The 16,223-nt window shown below is 46.7% G+C and overlaps 1 pseudogene; it reads right to left on the minus strand.

Moving 5' to 3' along the window:
- LOC124012266 overlaps positions 1 to 16,223 on the minus strand; it is a 307,453-nt pseudogene that overhangs the window by 78,771 nt on the left and 212,459 nt on the right.

Here is a 16,223-nt window from a genome sequence, read left to right on the forward strand (position 1 = left end):
CAACATTACCATGACAGAGTAGGGACCTGTTGCTAACAACATTACCATGACAGAGTAGGGACCTGTTGCTAACAACATTACCATGACAGAGTAGGGACCTGTTGCTAACAACATTACCATGACAGAGTAGGGACCTGTAGCTAACAACATTACCATGACAGAGTAGGGAACTGTGGCTAGTTTCATACCACATTACCATGTCAGAGTAGGAACCTGTAGATAGTATTATACAACATTACCATTACGGAGTAGGGCATGTAGCTAACAACACTACCATGAAAGAGTAGGGACCTATAGCTAACAACATTACCATGACAGAGTAGGGACCAGTAGCTGGTATCATACCACATTACCATGGCAGAGTAGGGGCATGTAGCTACCAACACTACCATGACAGAGTAGAGACCCGTAGTTAGTATCATACCACATTACCATGGCAGAGTAGGGACCAGTAGCTAGTAGCATACCAAATTACCATGACAGAGTAGGGACCTGTAGCTAACAACACTGCCATGACAGAGTAGGGACCTGTAGCTAGTATCATACCACATTACCATGACAGAGTAGGGACCTGTAGCTAACACTACCATGACAGAGTAGTAGGGACATGTAGCTAACAACATTACCATGACAGAGTAGGGACCTGTAGCTAGTATCATACCACATTACCATGACATAGTGGGGACCAGTAGCTAGTATCATACCACATTACCATGACATAGTAGGGACCTGTAGCTAGTATCATACCACATTACCATGACATAGTAGGGACCAGTAGCTAGTATCATACCACATTACCATGGCAGAGTAGGAACCTGTAGCTAACATCTGTGACGGAGAAGTCCGTCACTGGCCTCGGGCAGCATTTGGTTCTTTAACGCACACACATATTCTTCACTCCTCCCTGCGCCATTATAAGATAAGTTAACAATGTGGGTCGACACACAAATTAACTTCTGTCTTGGTGCATGCATTTCACACCTGTCAGTGTTCATATTTGAGAGATACAATAATTATTGTACTTATCAATGTTGTGGATGAGCGCATTGTTTGTTTGTTCTGTTCCTCTCTCTCCATCTCTGTAGCTTCCAGGTATGCTGGAAAAGGACCCGAGCTAAGGGAATTGGGTTGGCTTTATAGTGCCTGTCCCAAATGGCTCAGTAATGCATATGGGCATATTGAAAGATATTGTCAGTAGTGAGGTAATGTTGTAAATGTTATGTTGTGATATTGTTTAAAACCGTGTTGCAATGTATATCCTTTAGTATGTTTAGTTCATGGAAAAGTTAGGTTTGTATTGTTAATTGATTAATTAATTAGGGTTAATTGTTCTGAGGGGAGGGGCTAGCCCTACAAATGGAGCCTCTCTTTCAGTCATGGGGAGGTTTTTGTTTTGGATTGAGCTGTGGATGGGGCAGCATTGTTTTTAAGCTGTCCCACAAGGTAGACGTTGATGGCAGTACTGGTTTTTTTGTTCCGGAATCACTTGTAAATAAACACCTTTGCACAGAAGAACTTTTGCGGTTCCGCCATCTTTTTATTTTGATAGAGGTTAGGTTATCCAGTTTAGCCTTCTGGCCTACTCTACGTGACATATGGTGGCAGTGGTGGGATGGCGTACCGCAAATCAGTGAATTCCAACAAGAGGTAAAGGAATGCGTACAGGATTGTGTTCTCAGCAACAGCATCAACTGTCAGAAAAGGTACCTGAAGTTGAACCGGGGTGGAATACCATGGAATCGTCTGGTGAAGAAGAGGTCAAGTATGAGAAACTAGGAGCCCGACCGCGGGGCCAAAGACAACCAGAACTGGGTGAGCTGCTGACTGAAGGAGCAGTTGGGGGACCAGAACCACACCCAACCATGGTAACCCTTTTTCAGCAACTTTTCACCTGCCTTGAGAGGAGGGACGAAGACCTCAAGCAGGAGTTACGTGGCCTACGCCAATCTATCCTCACAGCTCCCCACCAGGCGAAACTCGTCAGTGAGAGCCCAAGATTGGGTCTTCCAACACCAGGACAACAAAGGCTCGATGCAGCAGGGACTTCAACTCCACAGCAGGCACCCCAAGCAGTAATGAGGCCAGCACCAGGAGACCAGTCCAGCAGTGTTAACGTCCATCTTCCAGCATTCCAGAGATGCCCTCATACCAGCAGGGGGAGGACATTGAAAACTACCTGCTGAGGTTTGAGCGCATGGCTAAGACGTGGCAGTGGCCTGAGGTAGAGTGGGCCTGCAGGCTTGTCCCATTGCTCACGGGCAAGGCCTTAGAGGCTTACACAGCAATGGATGAGGGTCTGTCCAATGTCTACAAGGGCTTGAAGGAAGCGCTGCTGGTGAAGTTTGACATCTCACCGGAAACCTACCGTCAACGCTTCAGAGCTGCATCAACGCCATCGGGTGAGTCGCCGACAGAGACGTACCACCGCCTCAAGGGTCTCTACCGACGATGGGTTCGACCGGGGGAGAAGACACAGGACGAAATCGGGAGGTCATCATCCTCGAGCAACTTCTACAAGTTCTACCACACGACATTCGAACCTGGGTCCGAGAGCACGAGCCCAAGGACGGGCTTATGGCGGCCAAGCTTGCACTGCAGTATCTTAATGCACGTAAAGGGGGCCCACCACAACCTGCAGCACCCGCTCCAAGGAGTCTCAGAGACACAAGGGACATCAGAAACGCCAGAAATGGAGGTAACTCTGGGGGTTATGTGTCTGGGAGGGAGGTAAGGGATCATGCAGTTCGCTCTGATGGGAGGGGTCTGACCTGTTTTTACTGCCGGCAGCAGGGGCACAAAGCTTCAATGTGTCCGCTATGTAAATCCAAGCTCTCGGGTTATTGTTATGTACCCAGAGAGGGGGATGGTGTTCAGAATAGACAGACTCGGGAAGGGTCATGCTTGATACCTGTAAAAGTGAATGGTAAAAGTCTTACTGCAATGATTGACACCGGCAGTTCCCTGTCATTGATCAGAAAAGGTAATGTACCTGTTAATGACATTGATTATGGTCATCAGACACTGATCCAATGTGTCCATGGTGACCAGTCACAGCAGCCCACAGCTGAGCTCACAGTTGAGATTCAGGGTCAGAAATACCTCCTCAAAGTTGGGGTAATGGAGAAGCTACCTTTTGAGATGATTTTGGGGAGGGATGTGCCAGTACTCTCTGATCTGTTGGGAAGTGTGTGGGGTCAGCTATATGAGCAGTCAGTTTGCCAGTCTGATGTTCAGATGGCATGTTCAGTTGTCACTCGTGCCCAGGCCAAAGCTGGTTTACAACCTCTGCCTGACTTGTGTGATAGTCTGTGCGAGGGGGGAACCAAAGGGCCCAGAAAGTCACGCCGCCAGCGGCGTCTTGAGAAGTATGTGGGAACCCCTGTACCTGTTGCTGATGTGTCTGGGTTAGAGGTGCAATGGGATGTTCCACAAAATTTTGCTACACTGCAGAAGTCTGACGCAACCTTGAAATGTTTGTTTGACAAGGCCTTAGCTGGGGACAGTCAATCTTCATGTGGGGGGATTTACACAGTAGACAACCACATACTCTACCTTGGGTCAGAGGCAGATAGCAGGAAGTTGGTGGTGCCATCTACCTGTAGAACACTTGTTCTCAACCTTGCACATACAGTTCCATGGGCAGGCCATCTAGGGCAACATAAGACCTATCTTAGGCTAGGCTCCTGTTTCTTTTATATATATGCCATTTAGCAGACGCTTTTATCCAAAGCGACTTACAGTCATGTGTGCATACATTCTACATTCTACGTATGGGTGGTCCCGGGGATTGAACCCACTTCCCTGGCGTTACAAGCGCCATGCTCTACCAACTGAGCTACAGGACCTCCATGTATACTGATGTACAAAAATACTGCAAATCATGCCCCACGTGCCAGAAAACCAGTGCTGTCCGTAGGTCTGAAAGGGCTCCTCTATGTTCACTGCCTGTTATCTCTACCCCATTCAAGAGAATTGCAATGGACATTGTTGGACCCTTGGAGAAGAGTAGTGCAGGTTACAAGTATATATTGGTGATCTGTGACTATGCCACCCGGTTCCCAGAAGCCTTCCCACTCCGTTCCATAACCACTCCAAAAATAATCAGTGCTCTTGTTCAGCTCTTCTCTCGTGTAGGAATCCCAGATGAAATCCTGACGGACCAAGGGACAAACTTCACCTCGCGACTGATGGTTCAACTCCACCGACAGCTGGGCATTAAAGGCTTGAGGACTACTCCCTACCATCCCCAAACGGATGGGCTTGTAGAGAGATTCAATCAAACGCTCAAGAACATGCTGAGGAAGTTTGTGGCTGACACTGGTAGAGACTGGGATAAGTGGTTACCCTTTCTGCTTTTTGCTTACAGGGAGGTGCCTCAGGCATCGACAGGTTTCTCGCCATTCGAACTCCTCTATGGATGGCCAGTGCAAGGACCACTAGACCTGCTGAAGAAGTGCTGGGAAGGTTCCCCAGTAGCTAGCTCAGGACAGGGGATTGTCCAGTATGTCCTCCAGATGCGAGACAGGTTGGAACGGTACCGAGAGGAAGCTAGAGCAAACCTTCAGCAAGCCCAGAAGGCCCAGAAGAGAGGCTATGACCAGCACGCTCGCCACAGAAAGTTTGAGCCAGGACAGAAAGTCCTGCTCCTCCTTCCCTCGTCTACCAGCAAGCTCCTTGCGCAATGGCAAGGACCGTACCTAATCGGGAGGAAGATGGGCCCAGTGACCTACGAGGTGCTGCACCCGGACAAGGGTAAGAAAAAGCAAATCTACCATGTGAACCTTCTCAAGGCCTGGGAGGAGAGAGAGGAACTCTCCAAAGGAAAGTCCTTTCTGGTCCGCAGAGTAGAAGAGGATTAGTCGGATGGGGTCACAGAGGCATGGAAAGAACGAGCAGAAGTCATACTGGCTCACCTGGAAGAAGACAAGCAAGATGAGCTGAAGCAGCTGTTTGGCAAGTATCCGGCCCTCTTCAGTCAGAGACCAGGAAGAACCAAAGTCCTAGAACACGTCATTCGTTTGAAACCTGGCCAGAACCCTGTCCGCCAGCATCCTTACCGTGTGCCTGAGAGGCTGGTGGTAGCCCTCAAGGAAGAGGTCCACACCATGATAGAGATGAATGTTGTCGAGCCATCTTCAAGTGAATGGAGCAGCCCTATTGTCATTGTCCCAAAGAAGGATGGCTCTTTGCGCGTCTGCATGGACTTCCGTAAGGTGAATGCCATCTCCCAGTTTGATGCCTATCCCATGCCCCGCATTGACGACTTACTGGAGAGAATAGGTAGAGCTCATTACATCACCACATTGGATCTCTGCAAAGGGTACTGGCAGGTGCCCCTGGATGAACAATCCAAGGCCTACACTGCATTCCGGACGCCAATGGGCCTGTTCCAGTTCAAGGTCATGCCGTTTGGCCTTCATGGGGCCCCTGCGACTTTCCAGAGGCTGATGGACAAGGTCCTCCAGGACTGTGACGATTACTGTGCTGCTTACTTGGACGACGTGGTGATCTACAGCCACTCCTGGGAGGAGCACATACAGCATCTTAGCAGAGTCCTGGGGAAGATTCATGAAGCAGGCCTCACGCTTAACCTCCTGAAGTGTGAGTGGGCGAAACAGGAGACAAAGTACCTGGGTTACCAGCTGGGTAAGGGTGAAGTTCGGCCTCAGGTGGAGAAAGTGGAGTCCATCAGGAATAGCCCTCAACCCAGAACCAAGAAACAGGTGAAGTCCTTCCTAGGTCTGGCAGGGTGGTACCAGAGATTCATTCCACAGTTTTCGACCATCGCTGTCCCTCTGACCAACCTCACTTCGAAGGGGGCCAGCAACCCTGTGAAGTGGACTGAGGAGTGTGAGGAAGCCTTCATGACACTGAAAAACCGACTGTGCTCATTCCCTGTTCTCCAGACCCATGATTTTCAGAAGAGATTTCTCGTGCAGGTGGACGCTTCGGCTGTAGGAATTGGAGCTGTACTGGCCCAAGGGGAGCCAAGAGAAGCGCTTCCTGTGCTGTACCTGAGTCGGAAGCTGTTGCCCAGGGAAACCAGGTATTCTACAATCGAAAAGGAGTGCCTGGCTATAAAGTGGGCCCTAGATAGCCTCCGTTACTACCTTCTTGGGAGGGAATTTGACCTGCACACGGACCACAGAGCACTGACCTGGATCCAGACCATGAAGGACCGGAATTCTCGTGTGACCAGGTGGTATCTGGAGCTCCAGCCCTTCAGGTTCTGTGTCCGTCACAAGGCAGGAAAAGAGAACGTTACTGCGGACTACCTATCAAGGCTCCCGTACATGGTCGCTTCAGGAGAGGAGGAAGGTAATGTGACGGAGAAGTCTGTCACTGGCCGCGGGCAGCATTTGGTTCTTTAACGCACACACATATTCTTCACTCCTCCCTGCGCCATTATAAGATAAGTTAACAATGTGGGTCGACACACAAATTAACTTCTGTCTTGGTGCATGCATTTCACACCTGTCAGTGTTCATATTTGAGAGATACAATAATTATTGTACTTATCAATGTTGTGGATGAGCGCATTGTTTGTTTGTTCTGTTCCTCTCTCTCCATCTCTGTAGCTTCCAGGTATGCTGGAAAAGGACCCGAGCTAAGGGAATTGGGTTGGCTTTATAGTGCCTGTCCCAAATGGCTCAGTAATGCATATGGGCATATTGAAAGATATTGTCAGTAGTGAGGTAATGTTGTAAATGTTATGTTGTGATATTGTTTAAAACCGTGTTGCAATGTATATCCTTTAGTATGTTTAGTTCATGGAAAAGTTAGGTTTGTATTGTTAATTGATTAATTAATTAGGGTTAATTGTTCTGAGGGGAGGGGCTAGCCCTACAAAAGGAGCCTCTCTTTCAGTCATGGGGAGGTTTTTGTTTTGGATTGAGCTGTGGATGGGGCAGCATTGTTTTTAAGCTGTCCCATAAGGTAGACGTTGATGGCAGTACTGTTGTTTTTTTTGTTCCGGAATCACTTGTAAATAAACACCTTTGCACAGAAGAACTTTTGCGGTTCCGCCATCTTTTTATTTTGATAGAGGTTAGGTTATCCAGTTTAGCCTTCTGGCCTACTCTACGTGACACATCACTACCATGAAAGAGTAGGGACCTATAGCTAACAACATTACCGGGACCAGTAGCTGGTATCATACCACATTACCATGGCAGAGTAGGGACCTGTAGCTAACAACATTACCATGACATAGTAGGGACCTGTAGCTAGTATCATCCCACAGTACCATGACAGAGTAGGGAACTGTGGCTAGTTTCATACCACATTACCATGGCAGAGTAGGAACCATTACCATGAGATAGGGATATTATACAACATTACCAGAGAAGGGACCTGTTGCTAACAACATTACCATGACAGAGTAGGGCATGTTGCTAACAACATTACCATGACAGAGTAGGGATATGTAGCTAACAACACTAACATGACAGAGAAGGGACCTGTTGCTAACAACACTACCATGACAGAGTAGGGACCTGTTGCTAACAACATTACCATGACAGAGTAGGGACCTGTTGCTAACAACATTACCATGACAGAGTAGGGACCTGTAGCTAACAACACTAACATGACAGAGTAGGGACCTGTAGCTAACAACACTAACATGACAGAGTAGGGATATGTAGCTAACAACACTAACATGACAGAGTAGGGACCAGTATGTGGTATCATACCACATTACCATGGCAGAGTAGGGACCTGTAGCTGATATCATTTGTGTGAGCAGGTGTCTCAGTAATTCTACCTATCATACTCACAGTATTTGGTCCCTGAGACTATTTCTTTTTTATTTTCCGTTCACCGTTTACACCTGTTGTTTTTCTCAGTTGTTTTCCATCTATTACCATGACAGAGTAGGGGCCTGTAGCTACCAACACCACCATGACAGAGTAGGGACCAGTAGCTAGTAGCATACCACATTACCGTGACAGAGTAGGGACCTGTAGCTAACAACATTACCATGACAGAGTAGGAACCTGTAGCTAACAACATTACCATGACAGAGTAGGGACCTGTAGCTGATATCATACCACATTACCATGACAGAGTAGGGACCTGTAGCTAACAACATTACCATGACAGAGTAGGGACCTGTTGCTAACAACATTACCATGACAGAGTAGGGACCAGTAGCTAGTATTATACCACAGTACCATGACAGAGTAGGGACCTGTAGCTAACAACATTACCATGACAGAGTAGGAACCTGTAGCTAACAACATTACCATGACAGAGTAGGGACCTGTAGCTGATATCATACCACATTACCATGACAGAGTAGGGACCTGTAGCTAACAACATTACCATGACAGAGTAGGGACCTGTAGCTAACAACATTACCATTTAACGCTGTGCCTTACCATCTCGTGGCTTCATTTTGCATCAGAGAGGGGGGACGGTGGAAAACGGCGTTCATCTAGTTCTTGTACGTTAGGGCATTTTGAGTACCGGGTTCTGGCCGTTCGGTCAGAGTAGGGACCTGTTGCTAACAACATTACCATGACAGAGTAGGGACCAGTAGCTAGTATTATACCACAGTACCATGGCAGAGTAGGAACCTGTAGCTAACAACATTACCGTGACAGAGTAGGGACCAGTAGCTAGTATTATACCACAGTACCATGGCAGAGTAGGAACCTGTAGCTAACAACATTACCATGACAGAGTAGGGACCAGTAGCTAGTATTATACCACAGTACCATGACAGAGTAGGAACCTGTAGCTAACAACATTACCATGACAGAGTAGGGACCTGTTGCTAACAACATTACCATGACAGAGTAGGGACCTGTAGCTAACAACATTACCATGACAGAGTAGGGACCTGTAGCTAACAACATTACCATGTCAGAGTAGGGACCTGTAGCTAACAACATTACCATGTCAGAGTAGGGACCTGTAGCTAACAACACTACCATGACAGAGTAGGGACCTGTAGCTAGTATCATCCCACAGTACCATGACAGAGTAGGGACCTGTTGCTAACAACATTACCATGTCAGAGTAGGGACCTGTAGCTAACAACATTACCATGTCAGAGTAGGGACCTGTAGCTAACAACACTACCATGACAGAGTAGGGACCTGTAGCTAGTATCATCCCACTGTACCATGACAGAGTAGGGACCTGTAGATAGTATTATACAACATTACCATGACAGAGTAGGGACCTGTTGCTAACAACATTCAACATTACCATGTCAGAGTAGGGACCTGTAGCTAACAACACTACCATGACAGAGTAGGGACCTGTAGCTAGTATCATCCCACTGTACCATGACAGAGTAGGGACCTGTAGATAGTATTATACAACATTACCATGACAGAGTAGGGACCTGTTGCTAACAACATTCAACATTACCATGACAGAGTAGGGACCTGTTGCTAACAACATTCAACATTACCATGACAGAGTAGGGACCTGTTGCTAACAACATTACCATGACATATTAGGGACCTGTAGCTAACAACACTACCATGACAGAGTAGGGACCTGTAGCTAACAACACTACCATGACAGAGTAGGGACCTGTAGCTAACAACATTACCATGACAGAGTAGGAACCTGTTGCTAACAACATTACCATGACATATTAGGGACCTGTAGCTAACAACACTACCATGACAGAGTAGGGACCTGTAGCTAACAACACTACCATGACAGAGTAGGGACCTGTAGCTAACAACATTACCATGGCAGAGTAGGGACCTGTAGCTAACAACACTACCATGACAGAGTAGGGACCTGTAGCTAGTATCATACAACATTACCATGGCAGAGTAGGGACCTGTAGCTAACAACATTCCCATGGCAGAGTAGGGACCTGTAGCTAACAACATTACCATGACAGAGTAGGGACCTGTAGCTAACAACATTACCATGGCAGAGTAGGGACCTGTAGCTAACAACACTACCATGACAGAGTAGGGACCTGTAGCTAGTATCATACAACATTACTTTGGCAGAGTAGGGAAATGTAGCTAACAACATTACCATGGCAGAGTAGGGACCTGTAGCTAACAACATTACCATGACAGAGTAGGGACCTGTAGCTAGTATCATACAACATTACCATGGCAGAGTAGGGACCTGTAGCTAACAACATTACTTTGGCAGAGTAGGGACCTGTAGCTAACAACATTACCATGACAGAGTAGGGGCCTGTAGCCAGTCTCACACCACATTACCATGACAGAGTAGGGGCCTGTAGCCAGTCTCACACCACATTACCATGACAGAGTAGGGGCCTGTAGCCAGTCTCACACCACATTACCATGACAGAGTAGGGGCCTGTAGCCAGTCTCACACCACATTACCATGACAGAGTAGGGGCCTGTAGTCAGTCTCACACCACATTACCATGGATTCACAGATCATTTCAACACAGCGTAGCCTAGTGGTTAGAGTGTTGGACTAGTAACCAGAAGGTTGCGAGTTCAAACCCCCGAGCTGACAAGGTACAAATCTGTCGTTCTGCCCCTGAACAGGCAGATAACCCACTGTTCCCAGGCCGTCATTGAAAATAAGAATGTGTTCTTAACTGACTTGCCTGGTTAAATAAAGGTAAAATTTAAATTAAAAAAATTCTGTGATGTTTCGGTGTATAATACACACATCTGTGTCCAATATGGGTGGTTGAAGCCTGATATAACGTGTTCATTTACACCTCTGCTTGGCAGATATAAATGCCAGGTAGGGCAAAGTAGGGCACACTTGCCAAAAAAACACATTCAAATCTCTAGTGACCTATGTGGTCAAATGAAAGGTAGATAAACAATATACACTACTGTTCAAAATGTAGATATTCCAGCTACAATAGTCATTAACAAGATTTCCAGCTACAATGGACAAAAAATGTGCTTTTCTTTCAAAATCAAGAACATATCTAAGTGACCCCAAACTTTTGAACGATAGGGTATATCACAAGCATTTGCCAATTATATGTATCCGTCCTTGTCTGAACCAATATTTACCATTACCAAAAAAGGTGTTGTTTTGATTTACTGATGTGAAAGTGACAAAAGAGAAGAAGTCTAGAACAACAGAAATTCACTGAAAACACCTAAGTTGTTTCTATTGTAGGCAACCCAGTATATAGAATTGTCAACACATTATACTTTATGACTGAGGCCTGCGCTCAATATGAGTGCAGTCAACCATTACCATATCCAGCAATGATCTTGGTGTTTCCACCAGGCAAGACAGAGAGACAACTCAAAAGGAAAATAATGGTTTTGGAAGAACAAGGTCAAATTTGCATTCTGACACCAGGTGTTTTGTGACTAAGGCCAGGAGTTTTCGCTGGGCAGGTCATGTAGTCAGGAAATACTACTGTCCCTAATTACGACAACCCAGGCCTGAGATAACAGAGCATTAGGGAGAACAAGAGAGAGGGGACAGGGAGAGGCTAACAGATAGGGGGAGGAGTAGGATGATGTGGATGATAAAGATCACACTGCAGTTTATGGGTCTCAACACGACTCTAGTAACAGGGCCGGAGCACCAGTCTTACCCAGCAGAAAGGGGCAACAGGCCTGGCCCGACCAGCCTTCCTGCCCCCCTGATCCCCGGGCATAGACGGGATGGGGGCTGGCTTGGGAGCAGCAAGGGGCAACAGGCCTGGCCCGACCAGCCTCCCTGTCCCCCTGATCCCCGGGCATAGACGGGATGGGGGCTGGCTTGGGAGCAGCAAGGGGCAACAGGCCTGGCCCGACCAGCCTCCCTGCCCCCCTGATCCCCGGGCATAGACGGGATGGGGGCTGGCTTGGGAGCTGCAAGGGGCAACAGGCCTGGCCCGACCAGCATTCCTGCCCCCCTGATCCCCGGGCATAGACGGGATGGGGGCTGGCTTGGGAGCAGCAAGGGGCAACAGGCCTGGCCGACCAGCCTCCCTGCCCCCCTTATCCCTGGGCATAGACGGGATGGGGGCTGGCTTGGGAGCAGCAAGGGGCAACAGGGCTGGCCGACCAGCCTCCCTGCCCCCCTTATCCCCGGGCATAGACGGGATGGGGGCTGGCTTGGGAGCAGCAAGGGGCAACAGGCCTGGCCCGACCAGCCTCCCTTCCCCCCTGATCCCCGGGCATAGACGGGATGTGGGCTGGCTTGGGAGCAGCAAGGGCAAAAAAACTGCAACAATGGTGCAAATTAAATAATGAACTGGAGGTGCAACATAAATCAAACAAAGGCAATATAATGAAATTGGTGTTTTGTTATTTGGAGGACCAGATGTGTTGGAAAAAGAGGGGTTTTAGAGAGCTGTTCTAGTGTTTGTCCTTCATACACTAATTTGAAGGGGATGATATAAGTGCGTGTGTGTGTGTGTGTGAGTGAGTGAGTGTGTGTTTGTGTGTGTGCATGCACGTGTGTACCCAGAGAGAGAGATAGAGGGGCAGGGTTGGTTTAGATTTTGTGTAAACATCAGCCTCTCAAAACCCGGTAGACAGACGGCTGTCAAGGGGACAATAAACAGGATCTCCCACTAATGTTCAGATTTCTGCTAACTTTCTATTCAAGTGACAGCATCCCTCTCTCACTCACACTGTTTCTCATTCACACTCTCTCTCTCTCACTCACACTGTTTCTCATTCACTCTCTCTCTAACTCACTCACACTGTTTCTCATTCACTCTCTCTCTCACTCACTCACACTGTTTCTCATTCACTCTCTCTCTCACTCACTCACAATGTTTCTCATTCACACTCTCTCTCACTCACTCACACTGTTTCTCATTCACACTCTCTCTCACTCACTCACACTGTTTCTCATTCACTCTCTCTCTCACTCACTCACACTGTTTCTCATTCACTCTCTCTCTCACTCACAATGTTTCTCATTCATTCACTCTCTCACTCACTCACACTGTTTCTCATTCACTCTCTCTCTCACTCATTCACTCTCTCTCTCACTCACTCACACTTTCTCATTCACTCTCTCTCTCACTCACTCACACTGTTTCTCATTCATTCACTCTCTCACTCACTCACACTGTTTCTCATTCACTCTCTATCTCACTCACTCACACTGTTTCTCATTCACTCTCTCTCTCACTCACTCACACTGTTTCTCATTCATTCACTCTCTCACTCACTCACATTGTTTCTCATTCACTCTCTATCTCACTCACTCACACTGTTTCTCATTCACACTCTCTCTCACTCACTCACACTGTTTCTCATTCACTCTCTCTCTCTCTCACTCACTCACACTGTTTCTCATTCATTCACTCTCTCACTCACTCACACTGTTTCTCATTCACTCTCTATCTCACTCACTCACACTGTTTCTCATTCAATCTTTCACTCACTCACTCACACTGTTTCTCATTCACTCTCTCACTCACTCACACTGTTTCTCATTCACTCTCTCCCTCACTAATTCACACTCTCCCTCAATCATTCACACTCTCCCTCACTCATTCACACTCTCTCTCACTCATTCACAGTCTCTCTCACTCATTCACAGTCTCTCACTCTCATTCACATTCTCACTGTCTCTCATTCACACTCTCACTGTCTCTCATTCTCACTCATTCAGACTGTCACTCATTCACTCTCACTGTCTCTCATTCACACTCTCTCTCACTCTCTCACTCACACTGTCTCACCCATTCACTTTCACTGTCTCTCATTCACACTCTCTCACTCATTCACACTCTCTTACTCTCACTCACACTGTCTCTCACTCTGTCTCTCTCTCATTCACACTCTCACTCATTCACACTCTCACTCATACTGTCACTCATTCACTCTCTCTCATTCACACTCTCTCTCACTCACCCTGTCTCTCACTCATTCACTCTCTCTCACTCATTCACACTCTCACACTGTCTCTTACACTGTCACTCATTCACCCTGTCTCTCACGCTGACACTCATTCACACTAACACTCACTCATTCATGCTGACACTCATTCACACTGACACTCACTCACTCACTCACTCACTCACTCACTCACTCACTCACTCACTCACTCACTCACTCACTCACTCACTCACTCACTCACTCACTCACTCACTCACTCAACTCACTCACTCACTCAACTCACTCACTCAAATCAATTCAATTTCAATTTAAGGGCTTTATTGGCATGGGGAACATGTGTTTACATTCCCAAAGGAAGTGAACTAGATAAACAAAAGTGAAATAAACAAACAGTATACATCACACTCACAGAAGTTCCAAAAGAATAAAGACATTTCAAATGTCATATTATGTCTCTATACCGTGTTGTAATGATGTGCAAATAGTTAACGTACAAAAGGCCAAAATAAATAAACATAAAAATCGGTAGTATTTACATCGGTGTTTGTTCTTCACTGTTTGAAAACAATATTAAAACCTTTATTTAACTAGGCAAGTCAGTTACGAACATTCTTATTACAAATGATGCTCTAGCAGAAGGCAAAAGGTCTCCTGCGGGGACGGGGGCTGGGATTAAAAATCAAAAATCAAATAAAAATATAGGAAAAAACATACATCACGACAAGAGAGACAAAACAACACTACATAAAGACAGACCTATGACAAAAACATAGCATGAAAACACAGCATGGTAGCAACACAACATGACAACAACATTCTAGCAACACAACATGGCAGCAGCACAACATGGCAGCAGCACAAAACAGGGTACAAACATTATTGGTCACAGACAACAGCACAAAGGGCAAGAAGGTACAGTTAACAATACATCACGTGAAGCAGACACAACTGTCAATAAGTGTCCATGATTTAGTCTTTGAATGAAGAGACTGAGATAAAATGGTCCAGTTTGAGTGTTTGTTGCAGCTCGTTTATCTCTAGCTGCAGCGAACTGAAAAGAGGAGAGACCCAGGGATGTATGTGCTTTGAGGACCTTTAAACGGAATGTGACTCGCAGAATGGGTGTTGTATGTGGAGGATGAGGGCTGCAGTAGATATCTCAGATAGGGGGAGTGAGGCCTAAGAGGGTTTTATAAATAAGCATCAACCAGTGGGTCTTGCGACAGGTATACAGAGATGACCAGTTTACAGAAGAGTAGAGAGTGAAGTGATGTGTCCTATAAGGAGCATTGGTGGAAAATCTGATGGCAGAATGGTAAAGTACATCTAGCCTCTCGAGAGCACCCTTACCTGCCGATCTATAAATTCCGTCTCCATAATCTAGCATGGGTAGGATGGTCATCTGAATCAGGGTTAGTTTGGCAGCTGTGGTGAAAGAGGAGCGACTACAATAGTGGAAACCAAGTCTAGATTTAACTTTAGCCTGCAACTTTGATATGTGCTGAGAGAAGGACAGTGTATCATCTAGCCATGCTCCCAAGTACTTGTATGAGGTGACTACCTCAAGCTCTAAACCCTCAGCGGTAGTAATCACACCTGTGGGGAGAGGGGCGTTCTTCTTACCAAACCAAGGTTAAGGGTAGTTTCTCTTTCTTTGGACACAAAGAAGGCTTTGTTGTAGAGCATTTTACACATACTCCGGGGAGGGGCCAGCTGAGTATAAGACTATCATCTGCATATAAATGGATGAAAGCTTCCTACTGCCTAAGCTATGTTGTTGATGTAAATTAAGTAGAGAGTGGGGCCTAGGATCGAGCCTCGGGGTTCTCCATTGGTAACAGGCAGTGGTTGAGACAGCAGATGTTCTGACTTTATACACTGCAGTCTTTGAGAGAGGTAGTTAGCAAACCAGGGCAGAATAGAAATTGGCCTATAACAGATAGGATCAGCTTGATCTCCCCCTTTAAATAAAGGATGAACCGTGGCTGCCTTCAAAGCAATGGGAATCTCCCCAGAGAGAAGAGATGGGTTAAAAAGGTCAGAGATAGGCTTGGCAGCAACCTTAAAGAAGAAAGAGTCTAAACCATCTGACCCAGATGGTTTTTTGGGGTCAAGTTTAAGGAATTCCTTTAGCACCTCAGACTCTGTGACCGCCTGCAGGGGGAAACGTTGTAGCGGGGCAGGTGAAAAAGAGGGAGGACCATCGGGGATAGTCACATTAGAAGGAGAAATGTTGGATGGGCAAGGAGGCATGGCAGAGACAAATAGGAATCCTGGCTTAATGAAGTGGTGATTAACGAGCTCAACCATGTGCTCCTTGTCAGTAACAACCACATCATCAACATTAAGGAACATGGGCAGCTGTGAGGAGGAGGGTTTATTCTCAAGGTTAATTTTCCTTTAACTGTTTTCCAGAACCTTTTTTGGTTTTAGACCCACAGA

Source organism: Oncorhynchus gorbuscha, linkage group LG24, assembly GCF_021184085.1.
Source record: "Oncorhynchus gorbuscha isolate QuinsamMale2020 ecotype Even-year linkage group LG24, OgorEven_v1.0, whole genome shotgun sequence".
In the NCBI taxonomy this organism is placed as follows: domain Eukaryota; kingdom Metazoa; phylum Chordata; class Actinopteri; order Salmoniformes; family Salmonidae; genus Oncorhynchus; species Oncorhynchus gorbuscha.